The sequence below is a fragment of the Lissotriton helveticus genome, chromosome 3_2, assembly GCF_964261635.1.
Source record: "Lissotriton helveticus chromosome 3_2, aLisHel1.1, whole genome shotgun sequence".
NCBI classification, from domain to species: domain Eukaryota; kingdom Metazoa; phylum Chordata; class Amphibia; order Caudata; family Salamandridae; genus Lissotriton; species Lissotriton helveticus.
In genome coordinates this window covers 474,411,213-474,436,590 of record NC_136062.1, presented here as the reverse complement: position 1 = coordinate 474,436,590, position 25,378 = coordinate 474,411,213, and the positions used below count along the sequence as shown (strand labels likewise).

General features: G+C 45.9%; 1 protein-coding gene across 1 annotated transcript in view; it reads right to left on the bottom strand.

Moving 5' to 3' along the window:
* CRY2 (cryptochrome circadian regulator 2) overlaps positions 1-25,378 on the bottom strand; it is a 305,570-nt gene that overhangs the window by 224,143 nt on the left and 56,049 nt on the right. The gene's annotated exons all lie outside the window — the stretch shown is intronic.

Genomic DNA, 25,378 nt, shown 5'->3' with positions numbered 1-25,378 from the left:
TTTTGATTTCACAGAGAACTTTAGTAAAGAATGTGCTAACGAGCAAGTCGTATGACATCTTTATTGACGTACCTATGTCCATCCTTACGTCAATCCCGGCACCTTTAAGGTATAAATATTGCCGACCTTGCCCTATGCAAACACACGCGTGGTGACAAGACGGAGCAGCCATACTTGCCGAAGCCGAGAGCAGAAGCAGACCCCGCTGGCAGCAGCCCCGCCTTCCTGACGCGCTGAGAGACGCGCTGCTATCTCAAGCCGAGAGACCCAGCACCGGCGCTTCCGGGTAGCCCTCGCAGGCAGCCTGGAATATCGAGAGCAGAGAAAGAGATACCATTCCTCATCCATCCTAAATTCCAGGTACAGAACTGAATAACCCCTCACAGAGAATTCTTTAGTTATTCACTTGGCAAAAACAAACTTAACTTAAACTGTAACTTTCTATTCCCGCCCACGCATTAGACTTAGGTCAGGTACACGGGGTAGGCGTATTTAGAAACACCAGTTGAGTACGTTTAGTCAAATGTATATGTGTATGTAAATATATTTTAATCATTTTAAAACATCATATGGCTCAGAAACCATATCAATGTTTTTACAGTATTATTTTATACTATTGCTTTTAATGTATGCACTTTACTTAACTATAAGTATTGCAATAATATCGATCCATTTCTCTTGTACGAGAAAAGAGACTGATCAATAAATAACACCTTTTATTGAACACGCCCGTCTCTTCCTTTTCTCTACATTCTGATGAGACTAAGAATGCACGTACTGACTGAGTAAAATAATTGCCTTGTGCTCACACGACTCTTGAGATTGACTCTTGATTAGGGGAGAGCAAAGTTGTCATGTTCTATGGTTGTCAGAAACTAAATCCCTTCTTGTCTAATCAGGGGAGTTAATCCTTCCTTGAACATTCGAGAAAGTTTCTAGCGAACTCTGAGCTTAGCTGGCAAACCCAAAAATTAAGTCTAGTATCGACAGTAGTAGACCTAGTTAACGTCTGGTCTAGGCCTTTACTGCTGTAGGTACTATTCCAATGCGCAGAGCCTATTGGGAAAATAGGAGCTACACTACATGGCGCCCAACGCGTTTGGAAAGGGCGATAAAACTAACGTAAGACATTTAGAGTAACTCAGTCGTGCTTTCTCACTCAGACCCCTTTTCCCAAATACTCCAAAGACATCTGGAGTGGGTGAAAGGTTATATCCTCCAAAACCTCGCAGGGGGGAACTCCTATGTATGGTTTTTGGTCAAGTCAACGTTGAAGGATAAAACAGTTCCAGAATATTGTGCATCTAATCTCTGTCTCCATAAGAAACCTGATCTGCAAACAAACATAATACCATCCTGTCTGTAAAATGGCAGAGAGTGATGATGAAAGAGAGGCAATTAGATTAGCTACTGAAATAGCAGATGCTGATGCTACCATGCAAACAGCAGACCCGGATATAATACTCATCCAGGTCGCCAAAAGGAGATCTATAACCTTAAAACTTATAGAAAATGGACTGACACCTAGAGGTGGCACAGTCATATTCGTAATTGAGGCACACGAATATCGGCAGACAGAGGTATACTATACATGGATACATTTTCCAGCAGCTAATGCTGTAACAAAGTACTTCCACTATTACAAAGTAGAGGAACCTCCTGAAACATACACTCCTTTCGAGGAGGTGGAAGTACCACTCAAATTCCAAGAGCATTTGCTCTTATTTGATGGCGCCCTAAAACACAATAATCACATTACAAGGCTCGGTCCTTTAGGAAGACCAGGAGCAACGTGGCCGGTCCTAGCCGGATACACACCACATCCAGACATCGATAGGATGCCTGCAGCTGAATTATTAACACAGCTGAAACAATTACTAAAAATTCATAGACAATTAGTTCAGTATGTAATGCGGACTTCAACAATTCAGCCAGCGATTAAACTTCCACAGCTGACCCCTCACCAGGGGAACACAAATAAAATTACACCACAGAACATCCAATCCTGCCTAGGTAAAGTTCCAGCTAAACGGGAACAAATACCATTCTGGTTGGCACAGAAAATCACCCAAATAGAGGCGGTGTTTCCTGACACCACCCCGCTGGAAAAACACAGGATTCTGACTATATGTCTCCCAATGGGAATCGCACCACACATTGAGGACTGTGACACTTGGGGTACAGTCTTTGCTTCCATCTATACAAAAACGCACGGTGTTCCATCCATTTCGGTAATACCAGATGTGCTAAAACAAACTCAAGATGAATACGGTCCAGAACCTGCTTTAACTCTTGGTATGAAATTACTGAAAGACTTCAAGCAGGTTTCGGCTATATTACTAGCCAACATAAAAGGTGAAGCAGCAAACGTGGCGATCCGCCAGAGGTTAAAAGAGACAGATATAGCAGACCAACCAGCTGAAATTGCCAGAATCATAGAAAAATCCTATGAAGAACTAGGCAGAGATAGTCTAGGTGGAATACCAGTAAAACCGCAACTGACTACAAGTCCAGAAAAAATATTTTTTAATAATAATAATTCACCAAAAAAGAACTGGGATGGAAACAAACAATCCAATCCCAAAGAAAAGAAATTCCAGTCCAGAGGAAGGTCTCCGAGGCGGAGAGAGAAATCTCCAAACCTAAGACAGAGGTCACCGCAGAGTGACCCCTCTGGGAATAGATATAACCTTAGAAATAGGGATAATATTAAAAAACCTGATAGATATCAAGACATTGATACACGTCCCTCTCAATCTTTTCAGAATTCCTCGCAGAAATCGGAAAGAAGAGGACGATCAGAAGAGCACGCCAAGTCCAAAGACAAGGAACCTGCTCAACTGAAAAAGAAATTACAATTTCCTAAAAAGAAGGTAGCCAGTATCAAGGTAGTTAACAATGCCGAGAATACTGAGGACACAACTGAAAAACGGAGAGTGGGCTCAGACAATGCTAGACAGCGCAGCAGAGGTGAGCATAGCTCGCAAAGTCCTTATGAATCATCTGGAGACAGTGGACACGAATGAATACCTTCAAGTGGAAACTGCAGATACCAGAGTTAGCAAGCCCCACAAGATATACGAGATAACATTACGTATAGAGGGAGATAAGACTAGGAAAATAAGGGGACTATTTTGGGATAACCTATCCAAGGGCTATGACATCCTTCTAGCTGAAAAAGACTGGCCACCAGAGTTTGTCAGGGAGTGCCCTCATGGCGAAGAGGTAATTATGCCTGCCTTCTCGAATCAAATACCGATTCATAAAAAATACACACTTGCTAGAAAGTGGGCAGTGGCCTTAGCACCTGCTTTATATAAAAATCATGTAGGATGGGATGAGGATTCTCCTCCTCACAAAATCCAGTTAAAATCACAACCAGCTGCACAAAGGCAGTACCCAATTAAGCAAGAAGCTAAAAAACAAGTAAATGAAATACTAGATCAGCTAGAATACCAGGGGGTGATTGAAACTTGCACCTCACAAATGAACAATCCTTTGTTTCCGGTCTCCAAACCAGACAATTCGTACCGTCTAGTTTTGGATTACCGACACCTTAACACATGTTGCAAAACTTTTGCAGTGCAAAACTCACACAGTGCTGCACTAATGAATAACATAGTGCGCAAAAAATACAAAACAACCTTGGACATCTCCAATGGATTCTTTTGTCAAAAACATAGCACCAGAAAGCAGATATTTAACTGCATTCTCAGTAAATGGCACTCAAAAACAATTCTGTCGGTTAGCCCAGGGGTACAAGAACAGCCCAGGGGTATTCTCAGCGAGAGTAACAGAATTACTACAACTATATGATGATGAAGCATTATCTTATGTCGATGACATTTACTTAACAGATGATGACTTGGAGACTCACTTGAAAAGAGTGAACACCATAATACTTGGGTTCGCTGCAGAGGGTTACAAATTCAACTTCAAAAAATCCAGAATTGCCCATCTGACGGTCCTATTCTTAGGATATGAGCTATCAAGTGAAGGTAAAAGCCTGGCAGACAATTTCCTAGAGAAATGTGCCGTAATCCAAGCTCCTAAAACACTAAAAAACCTACAGTCAATTTTAGGCTTCCTAAATTTCGGAAGAACATACATTGCAAATTACGCAGAAAGGGTGAAACCCCTTTACGATCTAATTAAACCAGACTTTAAAAGATCCAGTTGGACTCAAACACACACAGAAATTTTGAGATCCTTACAAACAGACATGCTAATTAAGACAAAATTAGAAACCCGTGATAATACACGCAACCTTGTGATCCGAGTCATCCCAGGGAGATGCGGATTCACATACCTGACCTCTAATGAGGGAGAAAAGGTACCAATTGCATTCAAATCACACTTGTACACAGAAGCTGAACAGAAATTCAGTAATACAGGAAAAATCATTCGTGCAGTTCAAACCGCAATAGCTAGAGAAAAAGACATAGCTGACGGTAGACATATCACAGTCAGAACAGCAGAATCAGCCTTTGAGGCACTAACAACACCGTGTAATTTACCAACAACAACATTGAATCCGGAATGGATACAATGGGTGAATTCAATCACAACGGACAAAGTATACTACTACTTTGATCCAGAACTAGAAGAATTGAAAAATCTAAAATATGAAAAGACGTATCCTCTGCCAATCGACATTCTGCCTCTACGACATTACGCCTGTGTAATCTATACAGACGGACATGCTCAACCCTCCGTTTGGGGAGAACATGCATACAATCCCACATGTGAGATTACAAAAGAAGTGTGGCGCGGAGGTAAACTAAAACCTCTATTAACAAAATCACACTCAGTAGAAACTAATTCAGAACTACAAACTGAAATAATAGCTTTGAAAATGGCGCTAGATAATGCGGATCGCGAATTCCCGACACTTATAGTGTCAGATTCATATTACTGCGTCAAAGCATATAACAAGGATTTGCAGACATGGATTCAGAACGGTTACAAAGATGACACAGATGCACCAATAAAGCAGAAACTACTCTGGGAACAAGTAGCTCTTTTGAAAAAAGAACTACCAAAGACTCACGTGACACACTCACTGAGTCATCAGCGTGATGGCGTTCACGTTGTGGGGAATTCATTGGCTGAAGCAGCCGCAGCGGCAGCCACTAAATCGGCTCCCGTAGATCGAAAAAAGCGTACATTAAAATACATTGACGGTGAAACATTGCTGGCGGTGAAAACGTCATCAAAAGGCGACTGCTCAGCGTTACCGATCAACTATCCACTCAATTATACATACATAATCGATGCAAACTCCGTCCCTTTTGCTCGAATCCCTGGAGTGGGGGATAGAGTGATTCCAAACATGGACAGGAGAAACTTGTTAATCGCAGACGCACACATGGGCGAGGGTCTCAGACACCTTAAATTAAAAGATTCTCTGGAAGAATTACAATCACGGTACTGGTGGCCAGGCATGAGCCTGCACTACACCATGTTTGTAAAAAACTGCCCAAACTGCAACAGAGATCGCAGAGGGGAGAGAAGCAGTTTAATACCTCGTCGAATCAAGGCAGATAATATTACCAGCAAAAAGAATGGCTTGCGATTAACATATACAGGCTAGTTTCCACTTATAATGTAGATCCACGGCACTCGGCTGACGTCCGGACTGTTATACAAGATTTGCGAGTCTAAATGGCATATACGCTAAGAGCATGCTACGTTCGACCATTTCTTTCACTCAGGCAAACCAGCCTGGGGGGGAAACATGGCCAAATGAGCACAGCCCAGCGGGAATCTTCTCACTTCCTTCCTGAGGGTATGGGATGGTGTAAAGAAAAAACCAAGGCAGAAAGCAATCTATAATAGAAAGGATATTAGGTTCGGGAGCTGGGTGGGTCAAACATCTAATAAGTGTCCAACGTAGTCTAAATAACTTGCCAAGAAATTCTCTGAAGGGATTCAGTCCGTACGAATTATTATTCGGAACTAGGATGTTGATCTCTGACCTTGATAGTCAGACTTCAGTGGTAATAGAAAAAACCTTTGATGTCAAAGACCGTTTGGCTATTTTGCAGGACTTAAACAAAACAAGAAAAGACCTGAGCAACATACAGTTGAAACAACAGCCAACGACCACTGAAGAATCACCACCTGTCCCAGCAAGACCTGTCTGGATTCCAAAAGTCGGGGATCTAGTCAGGGAGAAGATCGCGGTAAAGAAGGAATTTGGGCCTTCTTACAGAAAAGCAGTTCCTGTCTTGTCTGTCAACGGGACAAGATCAGTTGTACTACCGCCACTTGCTGGAAAAAAGGAGAACCGAGTTGTATCCATCGACCTGGTAAAACCACAACATGTGGCCGATAACAAACGGTAGGCCAAGTGGACTCCCAATAAGTAGCAGAACACCAAGGTTTGCTACCAGTACAGAGGTCCTATCAAAGAGGCTCATCACATTCGAAACGCCTACAGAAGAACAACAAGGACTATGCAACAATGCAATAGAACTAAGACCTCTGAAAACCCAAATAAAAACATTTAGCAGAGACACACCAATCTACAATGAAGTTCCAAGTGAAAATGCAAGAAACAAAAATCCTGAACCAATTGGAACAATTGACAGAACTGCATCTGGTTACTTCATCAACTTCGATGATTCCTCTGAAGGTTTCAGCGAACAAAAGACACAGCCATCATCAAAATCCTTTAAAGACAAAGCTAAGGAACTTTTGAAACAACTGAAAGAAACATATCTGGTTTCCCCATGGATTGAATTTTGGGTGGGTTTTGGTGCATTTATCCTCATACTTTGGCTCATCATGGTATTTACTTTGGGACGCTTCATTGAGGGAAAATATGCTAAAATGGACACAGCAAGTCAGAACATCAACTTGGTCCTCAAACCACACACATCTTCACACGTCGAGAAAAGAGAACTTTCTTCAGAACTTTCTTCAGCCAACTTCACAGCAATTCCAATACCTGGTGGGGTAGCCTGGGACAACACTGACTATGAAATTTATGGTCCGGTCGAGATCCTGAAATATCCACACCAAATCAAGATCTCCTTGAGTGACTTTGCAAAACCAAACTCATTTGCTGATGATTGGGACTTTGAAAGTATAAACAATATGATGTCTGACTTAGTAATGTCTGCTAAATTTACAAAACATGATTATTTGCAAGGTTCTACAAATTATGATAGTATGTATTGCTATAACCATTATGGTAACAGTTTTTTGCATAAATCTGCACAACCAAGAAATGTTTTAAATTATAATCAATGGGAACATTGTGCTACACCTCCAAAAGGGAGCTCTAGAACCGTTTATGACAAATATTCATACTTTCAAGGTTTTAACACTAGTAATGCTGAAACATTTTATTATAAATTGTCAAACAAGACAGGGATGAAAACCATGATAACCAACACAAAATTGATATATTCAGACATATTCTTTGAAAAGATGAATACTTTTGGATTTGATTATTGGGACAAAAATGTTGATTTGAAAAGTGTTTGGGGTACAAAAGAATGGCAAGTACAGGGTTTAGAAGCTTTGTTTAGAGCCTGCATGATCCCAGAACAAATGATATTTTTAAATGACACTGTTCAACAAACCACCTGTCTTGGCTTAGCCAAAATCAAAGATTTAAATAACCCGTCTATTCCAAAGCCAACAATGTTTAGCAATAGCTCTGAAACAGATGAAGAAATAGACATAAACCATATACTTAACCAAAACAGAACACATCCTGATTGGAAACAATGGTTGATCTGGCCCACAGATACAAATCACTGTCAAGATAGATTCCTGAATAAAACACAGGGTTTCATAATGACAAGGCCAGACCCTAGATATCCCCAAAGACATCACCCAGGGATAATAACAACCTACAGTGTGGGCAAATTATGCCTTCAATGGCTACAAACTTCCACACTGCCTGAAATTAAGCAACACCTAACTTTACTTACTGATGGTGCTGACTTGCGTGATTTCATACTGGGACCACGCAAACAGCGTCATAAGCGTTTCATAGCAGCCTCTGTATATGCAGCATACAATGAGGCCTGGAAGGTTACTCAAATTGAAACAGCAGAAAGAATACGGGAAATTGACCGTATTAATTTGGAAAAATCACTTTCTGTAGTGGACAATGGGTTAATGACTCTGTCCTCCAGAATATTTTCATTGGACAGCATTGTGTCTTCAGCAATCGATATATTATCGCAAGACTTACTGTTATTACAACATGGTCAGTCACAATTGCGTTCTATTGTACAGCTTGGCTGGACGTTACAAAATCTGCGTTCAGGCTATGTGCCTTGGCGTTTAATCAACACAACGTCACTATTCCAAATCTTTAACCTTACTGATAGACAAATCGGTATGGCACAGAAGGGTGCTGATTATACAATCTTGAGCATTGAAAAACTAGAAAGATTACCGTTGACAATGTCAGAACGACCTGTCAGTGAATGGATAATCCACGGAATCATAAATATTCCAATCTCAACCTTCAGGTTTCAATACTGCCAAAAATATATACAGGCTGGCATGTACGAGAAATTGGGAAAGGGGTACCTTAAAACAACTTGGAACCTGCCCTATTCACATGCATGTGTCAGTAATAAAGGACAGAAAGTGTTTCTTAGTGGCAACAATTGTGCTATGTCACTAAGCGGCACACTTCTGTGTAACGGTATTAGTTTGCACGGAGCCTGTGAAGGGAATTCATACAACCTTTCATGTCACCAGCAAGGCGCACCTGCAACTGAAATAGAACCATTCTTTCAAAGACTCTATAATGGGAGTTACATTCTTATTGTAGACCGCAGATGTTGTAGTCTTATGCCCGGGACTCCTTATCTCGTCACTACGACGGCGAAGGTCAAGTGCTGTGGACGTGCTTTGTTCCCCAGCTCCTTTCCAGACAGGGAGGCGAGGGCATGGCCCAGTTTGAAAATTACTTCTATTCGAATAGACACTTTAAGCAGAATGAAAACAGTGCTTCTTCAGACGCCTACAAGGCTCACGTCATCAAAAGAAACGTATGATCTACAAGTCGCAAGGACGACTGCAGAGATACATACATTATTAACAACCAATTCCCCCGTACATTTCGCGGAAATCCTGAGCGAAATCTTAAATATTTCTGATACCACTGGGGTCTCAAAGGTATTTAAGACAGTATTTTCGATGGCATTAACACCATTCAAAGCCATACTGGGTATTTTTCCAGATTTCGTCCATTCGATTTTTGGCGGACTTCCCCTGATCCTGGGACTAATTGCAGGAATCCTATTCCTAGTCCTTATTTTTCGTTATGGCAACCCATGTCACAGATCAAACTCTCGCGACAATGGAAGATACGATCCTAGCCATTGGATACCGGGACCGGATATCAAAAATCCTGGGACTCTCCCGGCTTAGAGACCTAAACATGACTTGGTTTCTATCATTTCGACCAATGTGGCAAAGGTGTGTTTTACCTGTACTAAGGTGTCTGCTATGTGGAGAAGAATGCGTGTTAGACACCTGTCTGACGCTACAATCGGATGCGCCGGTGGATGCAGATACACTGTTGGTTCCTACCAAGGTTCACGCTTTGTGCTGCCCTCAAAGGCTGCCAATCCTGATGACGGCATTCCTGGAATCTTCACCACTGCGATTGAAGGGTAGTGAAGTTCAAGATGAAAGCAGCATCGAACAGGTACGACCTTCTGTCAGCAATGCAAATCAGAATGTCAATGCAGACAATCATGCGCATGAATGCATGGTTACACCTATTTCCGACTTAGTGGAACTTTCCCATGAAGCTGTTGACAGTTTTTTCGAAAGCCTGAATGATATGATGTTCTCTCCGGAACAGAAATAGAGACTTTTGAGTAAACTCGCACACGGCGTTCCCTGAATTCGGCCTTCAACTTTTAAAAAAATAAAGTCACATGAACAATTACAATCCAGTTCACGGACAGCAACTTTTTTCAGCAAGCCCCTTAAAATATTTTTCTTTATATTTTTTTCCGGGACACTGATCTTCTGCTTAAAGTAAGAAACTATTCCTAGAGAACTAAGATTTCTATTTTTAGATACTTTATATAGACTTTAGCTGCCCGCTGGTATGTTCACAAATATTTTATTATGTGATGAAATGGTCTCGACTTTCCTTTCTGTATAGCTATATTAAGAGCCATTTCATGTGTATTTTTCAAATACCAAATTAGCAATAATGCATACAAATGCGTGTTTACTTTTGCATTTAATTCATAGCTTAAGTGCATACAATATATATGACTGCAATTTTTCAGTACATTTGAAAATTTCAAAATGCATTTATGTATTTTGGGGTGGTAAGGTATACACTATACTCTATAGTATGTTGTACTATGTTATACTATGCATAGATTAGTAGATATGACCATAGTTAGCGTGGAGTGGGTGTCGTGTATTTCTATAGGTTCTGAATCGATCCCCCTATTCCTGACCCTATTCTGGTTAAACTAACTATCTAGTTAACTAACAGTCAGCCCATGAGGCAAGAAATCCCCCATGATGCAGATACCGTTATCTGACGCAGTCACACTACGGCACAGGAACGTGTTATCTGATTAGGTCATAACGCTTGAGATCTAATTAGACAAGCGACATTCCTCCAGCCCCTGATAAGGCATACGACGTTCTCATAACAAATCAAACCTATGACAACCTGGATAATCCGTGCGGCCATTGTTTTGATTTCACAGAGAACTTTAGTAAAGAATGTGCTAACGAGCAAGTCGTATGACATCTTTATTGACGTACCTATGTCCATCCTTACGTCAATCCCGGCACCTTTAAGGTATAAATATTGCCGACCTTGCCCTATGCAAACACACGCGTGGTGACAAGACGGAGCAGCCATACTTGCCGAAGCCGAGAGCAGAAGCAGACCCCGCTGGCAGCAGCCCCGCCTTCCTGACGCGCTGAGAGACGCGCTGCTATCTCAAGCCGAGAGACCCAGCACCGGCGCTTCCGGGTAGCCCTCGCAGGCAGCCTGGAATATCGAGAGCAGAGAAAGAGATACCATTCCTCATCCATCCTAAATTCCAGGTACAGAACTGAATAACCCCTCACAGAGAATTCTTTAGTTATTCACTTGGCAAAAACAAACTTAACTTAAACTGTAACTTTCTATTCCCGCCCACGCATTAGACTTAGGTCAGGTACACGGGGTAGGCGTATTTAGAAACACCAGTTGAGTACGTTTAGTCAAATGTATATGTGTATGTAAATATATTTTAATCATTTTAAAACATCATATGGCTCAGAAACCATATCAATGTTTTAACAGTATTATTTTATACTATTGCTTTTAATGTATGCACTTTACTTAACTATAAGTATTGCAATAATATCGATCCATTTCTCTTGTACGAGAAAAGAGACTGATCAATAAATAACACCTTTTATTGAACACGCCCGTCTCTTCCTTTTCTCTACATTCTGATGAGACTAAGAATGCACGTACTGACTGAGTAAAATAATTGCCTTGTGCTCACACGACTCTTGAGATTGACTCTTGATTAGGGGAGAGCAAAGTTGTCATGTTCTATGGTTGTCAGAAACTAAATCCCTTCTTGTCTAATCAGGGGAGTTAATCCTTCCTTGAACATTCGAGAAAGTTTCTAGCGAACTCTGAGCTTAGCTGGCAAACCCAAAAATTAAGTCTAGTATCGACAGTAGTAGACCTAGTTAACGTCTGGTCTAGGCCTTTACTGCTGTAGGTACTATTCCAATGCGCAGAGCCTATTGGGAAAATAGGAGCTACACTACAGCCAAAAACATGTACGTAGTACCTTCAAACATACATATATATGTATATACATTTCTCCAAAATGCCCCAGATCATGAAGACGCTACTCCACAAAGGACGGTTTCACAAAACCCTTTATTGCGAACCTTGCAGGAAATCCCTCCATTTCTGTTCCCTGACGCGTTTCGGTGTTAACAAACACCTTCTTCATAGGGGGAGGGGGAACTTGGCAAGACACGGACTGTCCTTCAACAATCATTTTCTCCAAACGCAGTCACTTCCCAGTAAGTGGCATGCTGGGTGTTGAAGTCCCAATTAAGCCTTCCAGTAGGTTCCGTTTTCGTGCCATATTTGTGTAAAATCCCCAAATTTCATAGTTATTTAAATCGCACTCCAGTGTGCTTGTGGATTGCTTGCATGGTTATAATTTTGGCATCCCTTGAGCTGGCAGGTGAAGACAGTGCAGCCACCTCGCAGACCTGATATTTGACAGGCGGTGTATCTTCCGCGGCTCAGGGCTTGCCGCGTCGTAACATTTCTCCAAAATGCCCCAGATCATGAAGACGCTACTCCACAAAGGACGGTTTCACAAAACCCTTTATTGCGAACCTTGCAGAAAATCCCTCCATTTCTGTTCCCTGACGCGTTTCCGTGTTAACAAACACCTTCTTCATAGGGGGAGGGGGAACTTGGCAAGACACGGACTGTCCTTCAACAATCATTTTCTCTAAACGCAGTCACTTCCCAGTAAGTGGCATGCTGGGTGTTGAAGTCCCAATTAAGCCTTCCAGTAGGTTCCGTTTTCGTGCCATATTTGTGTAAAATCCCCAAATTTCATAGTTATTTAAATCGCACTCCAGTGTGCTTGTGGATTGCTTGCATGGTTATAATTTTGGCATCCCTTGAGCTGGCAGGTGAAGACAGTGCAGCCACCTCGCAGACCTGATATTTGACAGGCGGTGCATCTTCCGCGGCTCAGGGCTTGCCGCGTCGTAACATTTCTCCAAAATGCCCCAGATCATGAAGACGCTACTCCACAAAGGACGGTTTCACAAAACCCTTTATTGCGAACCTTGCAGGAAATCCCTCCATTTCTGTTCCCTGACGCGTTTCCGTGTTAACAAACACCTTCTTCATAGGGGGAGGGGGAACTTGGCAAGACACGGACTGTCCTTCAACAATCATTTTCTCTAAACGCAGTCACTTCCCAGTAAGTGGCATGCTGGGTGTTGAAGTCCCAATTAAGCCTTCCAGTAGGTTCCGTTTTCGTGCCATATTTGTGTAAAATCCCCAAATTTCATAGTTATTTAAATCGCACTCCAGTGTGCTTGTGGATTGCTTGCATGGTTATAATTTTGGCATCCCTTGAGCTGGCAGGTGAAGACAGTGCAGCCACCTCGCAGACCTGATATTTGACAGGCGGTGCATCTTCCGCGGCTCAGGGCTTGCCACGTCGTAACATTTCTCCAAAATGCCCCAGATCATGAAGACGCTACTCCACAAAGGACGGTTTCACAAAACCCTTTATTAAATTATAACCATGCAAGCAATCCACAAGCACACTGTCAGGGAACAGAAATGGAGGGATTTCCTGCAAGGTTCGCAATAAAGGGTTTTGTGAAACCGTCCTTTGTGGAGTAGCGTCTTCATGATCTGGGGCATTTTGGAGAAATATGTATATACATATATAAAGATGAAGGCTAAAAACATTTAATAGGCTAAGAAGCCAAAATTGCATTGATTTTTCATTTAAAATAAAAATAATTTTATATAGCATTTCTGTAAAATAGAACATTCACTCGTTTAGTGTTTCAACATAGCCTTTTGTTTTCAAATAAAAAGGCAAGTAATAGCAGGCAATTAGCCCATAGGCGGCATAGATAAAACCACAACAGTAATAAACTGGCTTCCAAGACCTCCCTGCTCCCATCGTGCCCCACAGGTGAAAGTTAGGTGAGGTCTTTTTCCGTCTCTTTCTGTGAGGATACTTGAGCATTTAGCTCCTCAGTTTTGGGCCTTTCCTGTTTAAAATTTGTGTTTAGGAAGTTTTTCTCCACTTCACTCAATACTGGCTACCTTTTTTTGCTGTTTTCTAACACTTTTGGAAAGATTTTCCTGTCAGAAAAGTCAGCATTATTCAATAAATGCACTTCCTGTGGGAAGAAGATGGCTAAATCGGATCCACACTCTGTCTGTATTGTGTGTTTACCATCTTCGCACAATCCTGATAAATGTTACTACTGTCAACATTTTTCCAAGAGGGCACTTCGAGACAGAGAGAGGATCAAACTGCATGACTTGCAAGAGAGGGGAAAGTAGCCTTGGAGGCAACCATGCTTTGAAAGAGTCCTCCTCTTGTGACAAACAAGCACACAGGGGCAGAACAGAGGCGAGAAGACATCACTCTGCCTCGCTGTCAACGAAAAAGAGATCTCTGTCGAGGCAAGTAAGGAGTAGTTTCTGTTCTGTAACTCCAGTTCTGTAGTAGGGGTATCTCTGTTATAGTCATAATCTAGTGAATAGTCCCGCCCATGTGCGTGGACCCCGGCAATCAAAAATAATCTCTTAAGTTGTCAAAAAATTGCAGAACTGCAAAGACACTTAAGAGAAAATTTAAAGACAAATAATGCAGCCTATATCCACAGGCTACACTGTCCAGTACTTCAACTAGAAATTCCACCAAAAATCCACAAACAGCAAAGCCTGTCCAGATTTCCCTTGTTTTTACTGCAAAAACCCCTCAGAAATGATAGAGAGGAAGGCCTGGACAGACAAGCCCCATAGGCTGCCATTATGTGGCTCAAACAGGATACTGTGCCTTTAAGGAAACCTTCTAGAACCTTCTCCCAGTATCCCAGAATGCATAGCAGGTCCCACTGACTTCAGTTCTTTTTGAAGGCGTAAAAACGCCAGACCTGTAGCATTACTTACATGAACAATTCTCCACCGGGGAGGAGGGCGGGCGCTTATGACTATAACAGAGATACCCCTACTACAGAACTGGAGTTACAGAACAGAAACTGCTCCTTCTGTAGTAGGGGATCTCTGTGTATAGTCATAATCTAGTGAATAGAATGGCAAGCCCATCCCCACACCAAAGCGGCGGTGGAGAAAGAACATAACGCCACTACTGTGCGAACAAATTCCGCAGCGAAGCCTGCTCAACCTGAGCGTCTGCCCTGGCATCAGAGTCCAGGCAGTAATGCTTAGCAAAGGTATGAACCGACTTCCAAGTGGCGGCCTTGCAGATTTCTGCAATCGGCACATTACGGAGCAAGGCTGTCGTGGCAGCTTTGCCCCTGGTGGAATGAGCCTTAGGCTTACCTCCTAAGGTCTTATTAGCTTTTTGGTAACATAATTGAATGCAGGACACAATCCACCTAGAAATGGACTGCTTAGAGGTAGGAAGACCCGTCCTGACTGATCCATAATTGACAAACAATTGGTCTGACCTACGAATATCTTTGGTCTTATCCAGATAAAATTTCAACACCCTCCTAACATCCAGGGAATGCAAAGATCGTTCCGCCGGAGAGGAATGATTCTGAAAAAACGTAGGTAAAGTTATGGTCTGGTTGACATGAAAATCAGAAATAACCTTGGGAAGAAATTTAGGGTGAGTACGCATCACAACCTTAGCAGCATGAAATACAGTATAAGGTTCAGTACAACACAACGCCTGAATTTCACTCACCCTGCGGGCCGATGTAATGGCCACGAGGAACGCCGCCTTCCAGGACAGGTGCTGCAACGAAGCCTTGTGAATGGGTTCAAAAGGCTCCTTCATCAATCTGGACAGCACCACATTCAATTCCCATGAAGGCGAGGGAAGCCTGACAGGAGGGAACACCTTCTTCAATCCTTCCAGAAAGTCTTTGATCACAGGGATCTGGAAAAAAGAAGTCTGTGAAGGACATTTCCTGTAGGCAGTCAATGCAGCAAGATGAACCCTAATGGAATGAACATTAAGGCCAGACTGCGCCAAATGTAAAAGGTAAGGAAGGATGACATCTTCCTTGCAGGTTGTAGGGTCATGGTTCCTAGACTGGCACCAGATACAAAACCTTTTCCACTTGTAAGCATATGAAGTCCTAGTGGAAGGCCTCTTAGACTCCTTCAGTATGTCCATGCAATCTTCGGGCAGATTCAGATGTCCATACTGCACTATCTCAGGAGCCATGCCGCCAAACTCAAAGACGAGAGGCTGGGGTGTAACATCCGCCCCCCGAACTTCGTGAGAAGGTCCGGCCTTCACGGCAACCGAATGTGAGGAAGGAGAGATCGGTGAAGCAGGTCCGTGAACCACCACTGCCTGGGCCACTCCGGGGCAATGAGAATCATCCGAGCCCTGGACCGGGCCAGCTTGATGAGTACCGTCGGAATCAGGGGAATGGGTGGAAAAGCGTACAGAAAGCTGTTCGACCAGCTGATCCATAGCGCATTCCCCAGCGACCCCGGCTGGTAGTACCTGGAGGCGAAGTCTCGGCATTTGCTGTTTTCGGCGGTGGCGAACAGATCCACGTCTGGAGTTCCCCACCTTGCGAAGACTTCTCCCAGTACTTCGTCGTTTATGACCCATTCGTGGTTTTCCTGAATGAGTCTGCTGAGTTCGTCTGCCTGAACATTCTGCACACCTGGCAGATGGGTAGACGTGATCGTCAGTCCTCTGGCCAGGAGCCAGTGCCAGATCGCCTGCGCCTCCTGTGACAGAGCGCGAGATCTCGAGCCCCCCTGCTTGTTGAGGTAGTACATCGTGGTAGTGTTGTCCGTTTGCACAAGCAGGGAGCTGGTCTGGAAGGACGGAAGAAAGGCCTTCAGTGCCAAGTGAACAGCTCTGAGTTCCAGGAAGTTGATGTGATAAGTGGCCTCCACCGGAGACCACGTTCCCTGAATCTGTAGAGTCCCGGAGTGCGCTCCCCATCCCAGGAGAGAAGCATCCGTCACGACAGTCTGCGTGGGAATGTTCTTGTGAAAAGGAACCCCTCTGAGGAGATTCTCCGCCGAACACCACCACTTCAGAGACTGAAGAGCATGCAGAGACAGTCGTATCCTGTCGTCCCAGGATCCTTTCCTCTGATCCCACTGGTCCTCCAAGCACTCCAGCAGCGGTCTCATGTGCAGTCGTGCGTGGGGCGTCTGAAAGATACAAGAGGCCATCGAACCCAGTAGAGAAGACACCGTCCTCACTGTCGTAGATGGAGTCGACATCAGAGCCTGAGCCTTCCGAAGGAGAGATAATCGTCGCTCTTCCGAAGGAGACACGCTTGCTGACAGCGTATCGATGGAGGCTCCCAAGTACTGTATGCATTGGACCGGAGTCGGGACCGACTTGGCCATGTTGATGTGCAACCCCAGCTTGTCCAAGAGAACGCAAGTCTTCTGGAAGTGTGCTCGCGCTTCCGAGAAGGACGATGCCTTGATCAACCAATCGTCCAGGTACGGGTAGACAAACACCTTGTTCTTTCGCAGGTGCGCTGCCACCACCGCCATGCACTTCGAGAATGTTCTCGGCGCAGACTTCAGTCCGAATGGGAGTACTGTGTATTGATAATGATTGGTGCCGACTTGGAACCGCAGGAACTTCCTGTGTTTGCGTGCAATGGGCACATGGAAGTATGCATCCTGTAGGTCTATGGCACAGAGCCAGTCCCCCTGTTGCAACTGAGCATAAATCTGATGCAACGACAGCATGCGAAACTTTTCCCTGCGAATCCACTTGTTTGCCTGTCGCAAGTCCAGAATGGGCCTGAACTCGTTCTTGTCCTTCTTGCGAACCAGGAAGAACCGGGAGTACAGGCCTCTTCCTCTCTGGGACAGAGGCACGTCTTCTATCGCCCTTTTCCTTAACAGGGTATCGGCCTCCACCTGGAGCTCTAGCAGCTGAAACCGCGAGCTGACCGGAGGAATCGATGGAGGCGGGCTGGTGAACCGAAGACTGTATCCATTGCAAACAATATTCAGCACCCACTTGTCCTGAGTAATTTTTCTCCACTCTGCCAGAAAAAATTGGATGCTTCCCCCTACCGGAGTGGGTAACGGATCCGGGGGAAGTAAGTTCCTAGGGCCGAGACCCGGCCTGGCCCTTGGGCGCCGGAGCCGACTGCTGGCCTCCCCTGCCCCTCTGGCGCTTCTGGAACGGCTTACGGAACTGCTGTTGCTGTTGCGAAGGTCCCGAAGCCTGGCCACGTCCACGGCCTTGTCCACCGGACCGCCGTTGGAAAGGGCGGTACGGCTTCTTCGTCTCCTTAGGCTTCTCGAGGCCCACCGCCGTGAGCGTCTCGGCCTCCGCTTTCATGCGGGCCATCTCGTCGTCCGCATGCTGCCCAAAAAGAGACTTGCCGGAGAACGGTAGGTTCGCCACCCTCTGCTGTGCGTCCGGTTTCAGGGACGTAAGACGAAGCCAGGCGTGACGCCTCTGGTTGACCCCATGGCAAAACCCATGAGCAGCCAACAGGGAAGAGTCCGCTGCCGCGCTGATGATCTGGTTGGCCACCAGCATCCCTTCACTCAGCACTTCCTGAAAATCCTCACGCTGTTCACGAGGCAAGTGCTCCGCAAAACGCTCAAGGGAGTCCCAGAGGGAGCGGGCGTACCGACCCAACAGAGCCGTGGCACTCGCAGCCTTCATGGAGGTGGCGGCTGTTCCACAGACTTTTCTCCCTGCCGAATCCATCCACCTGGACTCCTTATCCGGGGGGGCCGTAGATGAAGGAGCGGAGGCATGTTGTTTGCGTGCCGCCGTCACAATGACGGAGTCCGGAGGGGGTTCCGCTCTTAGAAAAGCCGGATCCGGATCCGAATCCGGGGCCCGGTACTTCCTCAGCAACCTAGATGGCGCCGCCTTTGTCACCGCTGGGGTGAGGGAAAGGTCCATAGCCGGTTCCTCCAAGCCCGGTACCAGAGGCAGGAGAGGGCGAGACGAGTGCCTTTGGTGCAGCGTCTCAAAGATCACTGACGTCTTCGGCGTGGGCACCGTCAGGGGTATGCCCAGCTTCGCAGCGCCCCTCAAGAGGACATCCTGGAACGCCACCAGGTCATCAATAGGGGACACCCTCGTATCCGGTGATCCCGACAGGGTAGGAGAGCGCTCCCTGGAGCCAGAGGATCCCGTGCGGGAGCGAGACTCGCGCCTCCTATGGCGGCGTCTCGACCGCGTGGAAGATCTGTGTCGCGACCTGTCCCGCCTCCCAGAGCGAGAGCGAGACCTGCCAGTCCGTGGCCTCCCCACCGGTTTCCGTGGTGGGGTCTTCCTCGGAGCCTCCTTGGGTGCAGGCTTTGGGGTCCCCTTAGGAGGTACAGGCAAAAACGGCAGCGAAGTGGACCTCGGCGGAGGAACCATCGGCTGCGGCGCCGGCCCACGCGGAGGGACCGGTGGCGGCGGGTCGTCCGCTGGAAGCGGAGGCAGCGTCGGAGGATCCTCTTTAGGCAGAGGAGGAGGAGGAGTGACCGCCTTAGGAACAGGTGTATGCGTCGACCGAGGCCGAGAAGGAGTGTACACCGCAGAGTACACCGTGCCCTGTGATCCTTTAGGCGAAGAGGGCTGAGATCCCGCCCCTTCCGCCGGAGACCGCTTCCTCTTACGTCCCCCACTGGAAGCAGTGTGACTCCTGGGACTAGAATCCCTCTTGCGACGTCTTGGAGATCCTGACCGACTCCCAGACGTCGACCTCCGTCTGCTCGACGTCGAGCGTCGCTTTTCCGGCGTCGAAGGACGTTCCCCTGACTCCGGCGTCGAACGCCGCCTCCGCGACGTCGACCTCTTCTTCCTCGGCGTCGAACGCCGATCCCTCGACGTCGAACGCCGACCCCTCGACGTCGACCTCTTCCTCCGCGACGTCGCACGCCTCCGCGACGTCGAACGGTCCTTCCTCGACGACGAGCGTCGCCGCCATCGTCTGGATACTCTCGACGTCGAGGATCCCCTCGACGTCGACCGGCGGTGTCGCCTCGACGGCGAGCGCCGATGACTGCTCCGTCCATGACGTCGGTATGAAGCCCTCGACGTCGACGACGAAGACGACGTCGACGGCGGCTTCGTCCGAGGTGGCTTCGACGTCGAGTCGTCCCGATGTCTCGACCCGGAGCCCCGGGGAGAAGGGGAGCACACCGCCGTCATCCCTCTCGACGTCGTCGTCGACGCTATCGACGTCGACGGAGACCGGGATCGCTTGCTGGGCTTCCTGCCTCTGGGGAGCCCCCCAGAGGCCTCAGCAGAGGCAGAGGGAACCTTCCCTGACTGCCCAGACCCACCTGCAGCCTGCAGGCGCCTCTCCTCAAGGCCAGACAGCCTGATCTTCGCCCTTTCCTTCAGAGTGCGAGTTGTAAACTGCTGGCAGATGACACACTCCTCAGGGACATGATCATCAGGGAGGCAGACGATGCAGACATCATGTGGATCACCTCTGGCCTTCTTCCTCTCACATGCTGGACACTTCACAAAGAGTCCAGGCATTTTAGAGCCCTAAAACACCTGAAGCAGCACACAGAAGGGAAGGGAAAACCAAGAGAGTAAACTGCAACACTTTTAGAATACAAAAGTGCCAAAACATGCATAAACCCTTGAAACAAGGGAGAGCTCAATGCCAGGGTCCTGTAAGCAGGAGCCGGAAAAAAGAACTGAAGTCAGTGGGACCTGCTATGCATTCTGGGATACTGGGAGAAGGTTCTAGAAGGTTTCCTTAAAGGCACAGTATCCTGTTTGAGCCACATAATGGCAGCCTATGGGGCTTGTCTGTCCAGGCCTTCCTCTCTATCATTTCTGAGGGGTTTTTGCAGTAAAAACAAGGGAAATCTGGACAGGCTTTGCTGTTTGTGGATTTTTGGTGGAATTTCTAGTTGAAGTACTGGACAGTGTAGCCTGTGGATATAGGCTGCATTATTTGTCTTTAAATTTTCTCTTAAGTGTCTTTGCAGTTCTGCAATTTTTTGACAACTTAAGAGATTATTTTTGATTGCCAGGGTCCACGCACATGGGCGGGACTATTCACTAGATTATGACTATACACAGAGATCCCCTACTACAGAACTGGGTGTTCTCCTTTGGCGTCACGGTCGACATCAGAGAAGCATAGACGGCATGCATCAACGTCAAAGGGAAAGTCGCAGTTGAGGTAATCGGTGTTTCCGTTGGGACCCTTAGCTGTAGCATGCTCGGAAGACGTAAAACCTGCAAAGCGCAAGCTGATGCCGAAAATCAGACATGGGTTGACGGCGAGAGAGTCACCTCATTATTACTCTGCAACTACTCTCCAGCGGTCAATGTCTAGAACTCCACCGCCGTCGGAACATAGACTGTCGGTGCCGCATATCGACATCGAGAACTCGGGCTAGGGGACATGGACGATCAGCGTCCAGAGCATCACCTACAGGTTATCGTTCGGCGTCAAGAGGCCTGACGTCGAGGCGTACCTCACCCCACCTCTCACCGCTGTCAAAGAAGCGCGGAATGGCAATTTCACCTCAGAAGAATACTACCACGGCAATAGCCATCACGACGCCGAGGCTCCCCTTGTTGTCGACAGAGAAACATAGAAGACCGAGTACGACGTCGAATTCCGAGCATAAGTCTTTCCTCTATGCTAACTAAATTCAAGGAACACATAAGCATCCTCTTCGTGCCCGCATGTTTCATTTTCGAGGCACGAAGTACAGAGTCAGCACATGCACGAACAGGACCCGCAAAGTTGAGATCCAAATCCCTATGCCAGCTCCCCAATTCGATTCCTTAAAGACAAACAGTCTTACACAGTTCATATTGCCCTCCAGACCGAGTTCCTTCTCCTTCCGTTCCCCGAAGGAGCAACAACCATCTCCTCAGAAAGGTAATATCTCTACTTTTTATTTCTCTTACACCACTAGAAAATCAATAACACTTTGCAAATACAATCGGAGTTCCCACTCCTCCGACACCTCCAACTTTCAATCGGCAAGATTCACATCCACTCGTTCTACCTGAGCGCTAAACAACATATAGGCTTTACAAATCTGATCTTGCCCTATTTGCCTTAATATACGATCAACTCCTATGCCGCAAATGATGTATTGTAATCATTAAGCGTTAGTGAATAGGTCTACCATATCAAGATATGATTTCAAAGAGGAAACACTTATTTGAGATATGCTCTTTTCAATAAGACGCTCTTCTCAATAAGACCTCTTGACAGTCCCCTATTCATTCTTTGGGGTCAAATGAAGACCAACTAACACCATCGATAACATAGACAGTGCGTTGCTAGATTCGACAATCAATATATAAGATTTTCCTCTGTAACTCATTGGCAATTGGGAGTCACAACCAGATCCCTCCCTTTAAAAAACATCATGATTGCCTCAACACGAGTCTCCACACACAAGGAGACCCATATAGTCATGTCTCGATCCCAGCAGCACAGAGAGATTGTTAGATTTTTAGACTAGCTGAAAGGCATCACATTGAATGTGAATCGCACTAATACATACAATGTAATGTATTTTTCTGCTATGTTGTGCACACTGTCTTTTATTTTATTTTTTTCAGTTATAGACAAAAGATGTACATATAACTCACACAAAAAGCTGAGCGATTGGGCTCACTGTTGAAGATGGGTAAATGACTCACTTAGCCAACCTTTTCTATTGGTCATGAAGAAGGCCCGCAGACCTGTCAGGGCTACCAAAGGCTGAAACATATCGACCAACCATGACCTCACACCAGATGTAGTGGAACATTAACTCATCCACAAAAGCACCACCTACTCCTTTTAACTTTGCCCCTTCCTTGGTAAATAAAAGACCGAAATAAGGACTGGAGACCATGTTAACCCTTCTCACATTTTTTAGATACCTCTACACTCTCTAGTCACAACTGTCAAAAAAACAGATGGTCTCCCTCTGGGTGGAGGAATGTAGATCACTTGGAGAACTGAGCACTTAAGTAATAAAAGAACCATTGATGATGCTATCCACTTACCCAACAGAGCGAAGAATCAACATATACTGTACCGTATGCTTATTGTGAATGAGGGTCGTAATAACATGAGATCCTAAGACCCTGGCAAAAAAGAAGGATATGAGATTCATTCTCCTCTGATTTTGATTATTGATGAGTATCTCCTGAAAGAGAATGCTTGCATCCATCAAACCAAGTAGTCACCACCTGACGTAAAGGTTCAACACACAACTGGCCTCCCCATCATGCCACTCCCTGTTTAATAAGGCACCGCTTCCATCAATGGAGCATGGACCAGAGTGGAGTCTGACACCGTTAATACAGCAAAAGGAAAGAAGCGCCAATGATACTCCAAAGAATTAGTCATCCAGCGACTACCTGCTCACCCCGCCTGCATCCTGGTTCTGGTGGTGGGAGCATGCTTTGACCATGACCCATGTACCACTACGGTTGCACGAGTGACCAGGCAGTGGCTCCTTGGCAATCTTGCAGTGGGCCAGAAGCAGGACACAAGCAACCCCAGTGCAGATCACACGCTGTCCCGGGGCAAACTATCCAAGGGGCCTCAGCAAGCAAGAGATGGACTTGACAGTGTTCCACCAACATATGCCCGAAGATAGTGGGGGCTCAGAGCAGAGACCTTAGAATGGAGGGAATGGGAGGAAGGGGGAACTAGATTATTTTAGTTGTGTTCTTTTTGTTATTTGGTGCTTTTCAGGTTTCGGGTTGACTAGAGGAGGGAGGCAGCAGAAGACATGCATTAGAAACAGTATACATACTACACTGTAAAGGTGTACATGGTTTGTTTGCTGGAGTCAAACGTAAAGCTTATGGAAGTCACAGTACACTCCAGTAGCAGTACTGTGCAGTGATGGAACTGCAGATCACATGCCCTACTGATGCTATGTCTGTGAGTACATTCATTCCCTGTGTCCCTAGCGTCATTTGTTCTCAGTCCAGGCGCTTAAACAAGTATTTGCTCAATCGTCAGCAATGTCTGCAGAGGTGTAATTAAAGATGATTAAATCACAAAACACTACCAGGAAGTATGACGTTTCACCTTCTGCTCCCGGGACGTATTTAGCTCATAGAGCACATGGCGCAATAGGTGAGAGGCTTTACCCCACTGTGCTACTGTATATAAGATAGGAGAGCAAAGATGTATTATTAGTGAGTGAGCCTCCAAAGACAATATGTGTCAAACACCTAAAACGTCTTTGTACATCACTGACTGCTAGAAAGTATCCTGCTACAGTAATATGTGATATGCGAATGCATTTTGGCAACCCTGGGGAAAAAAACTGTCTATTCTAATGTTGTGTCCTATCCAAAATGCATTGTAAAATACTCACTGGAAATGAAAATAAGCCCTGAAAATGTGAAACTAAAGGTGTCATATTTGGCGACGAGCGGCTGGGATGTACTCAGAATGACTCGATAAAGCTGTCGGATAACTTTCCTGCTCCCTTCAAGTAAAAACAGGACAGCCTTCCATAACTAGGGCATTTACCTTCATGATGTCTAGGATGAGTGAGGGAGAATGGATATACATGCATCTGTCCATACATAGGAGCCTGCACTTACACCTCTTCTATGTGGGAAGGGCGGATGAAGCCCATCACTGCATCTTTCTTATAGCCTCTGTTCCAGTGCCAGAGTGAGAATATCCCCTTTTCATCTTGGGTGCCTGAATTACCTGAATTAGCAAAACAGGCCTCAGCAGATGAATGTAAAGCTGAATGACATAGACCTGAGGTGGTCACAAAAGGATCATGCCCACCCTGGATTAGAGTGTCTCCTGGCGATTTCCAAATAGCAGACCGCCTCACCTGGGGATAAATTATACACATTTCCCTAGGAGCACAAAGATTTTGTGCTTGTGCTTGCTTTTTGCACACTCAGAGCACTTTGGTATTACAGATAAGGCGGCAGACACTTGTGCGACTCTCTCTGTAAAATAGGTTGTGCCAGCACTAAATCTGCCCCAGTATGATTTCAGGTTGTGCACACTCACTGAGGACGGCCCTTATTAGGGAAACAGAGGGGTCGCGGGGAACCCCTCAGTCATGCTGTCACAGTTGGGTGTGATCACACACTGTGCTAACCTGTGAGGGATCCCCACACCTCTAAAAACGGAAGGAGTGTCCGCATCTGGTGAAAGAAGAGGCATTTTGAGAGCACAGCTCTGTTTTTCACAGATATGTTCTCCTCAGCATAGGCACAAGCTTCCATAGCTGCACCTGCGCTCCAGACAGTGCATCATTTGCTGTAACTAGACGCACTGCCCAGCACGCGGCAGGTGCATCCAGTTATTTATGCAAACTAGGACAAAGTCCCCAATGTATAGTCCAAGCCCCTGTTGCAAGAGGAAGACAAATACTGGTCTCATTAACCAATACTTTATTTAACGTTTGGACTCTGCAAATAAGGACGACATGTAAATCAGCCCATCCATGCATAAGGTAGGAGTGTGGCAGCCGCTGCTTCACCATTCTCCGTCGACACCGGGCCTACGCCTTGGAAGTTTCTGTGGAGCCTCCTTGCTGGAGCTGTGGAGAGAGTAAGACCAAGCCGCCCTGCTCAAGAGCTGCTGTATCTTGCGAGGAGTAAGTACTTCACAGATGACTTTGCTCTTATCTGGCTCTCACAAGGGACCACTTCACGCACCCATGTCCTCTATATGG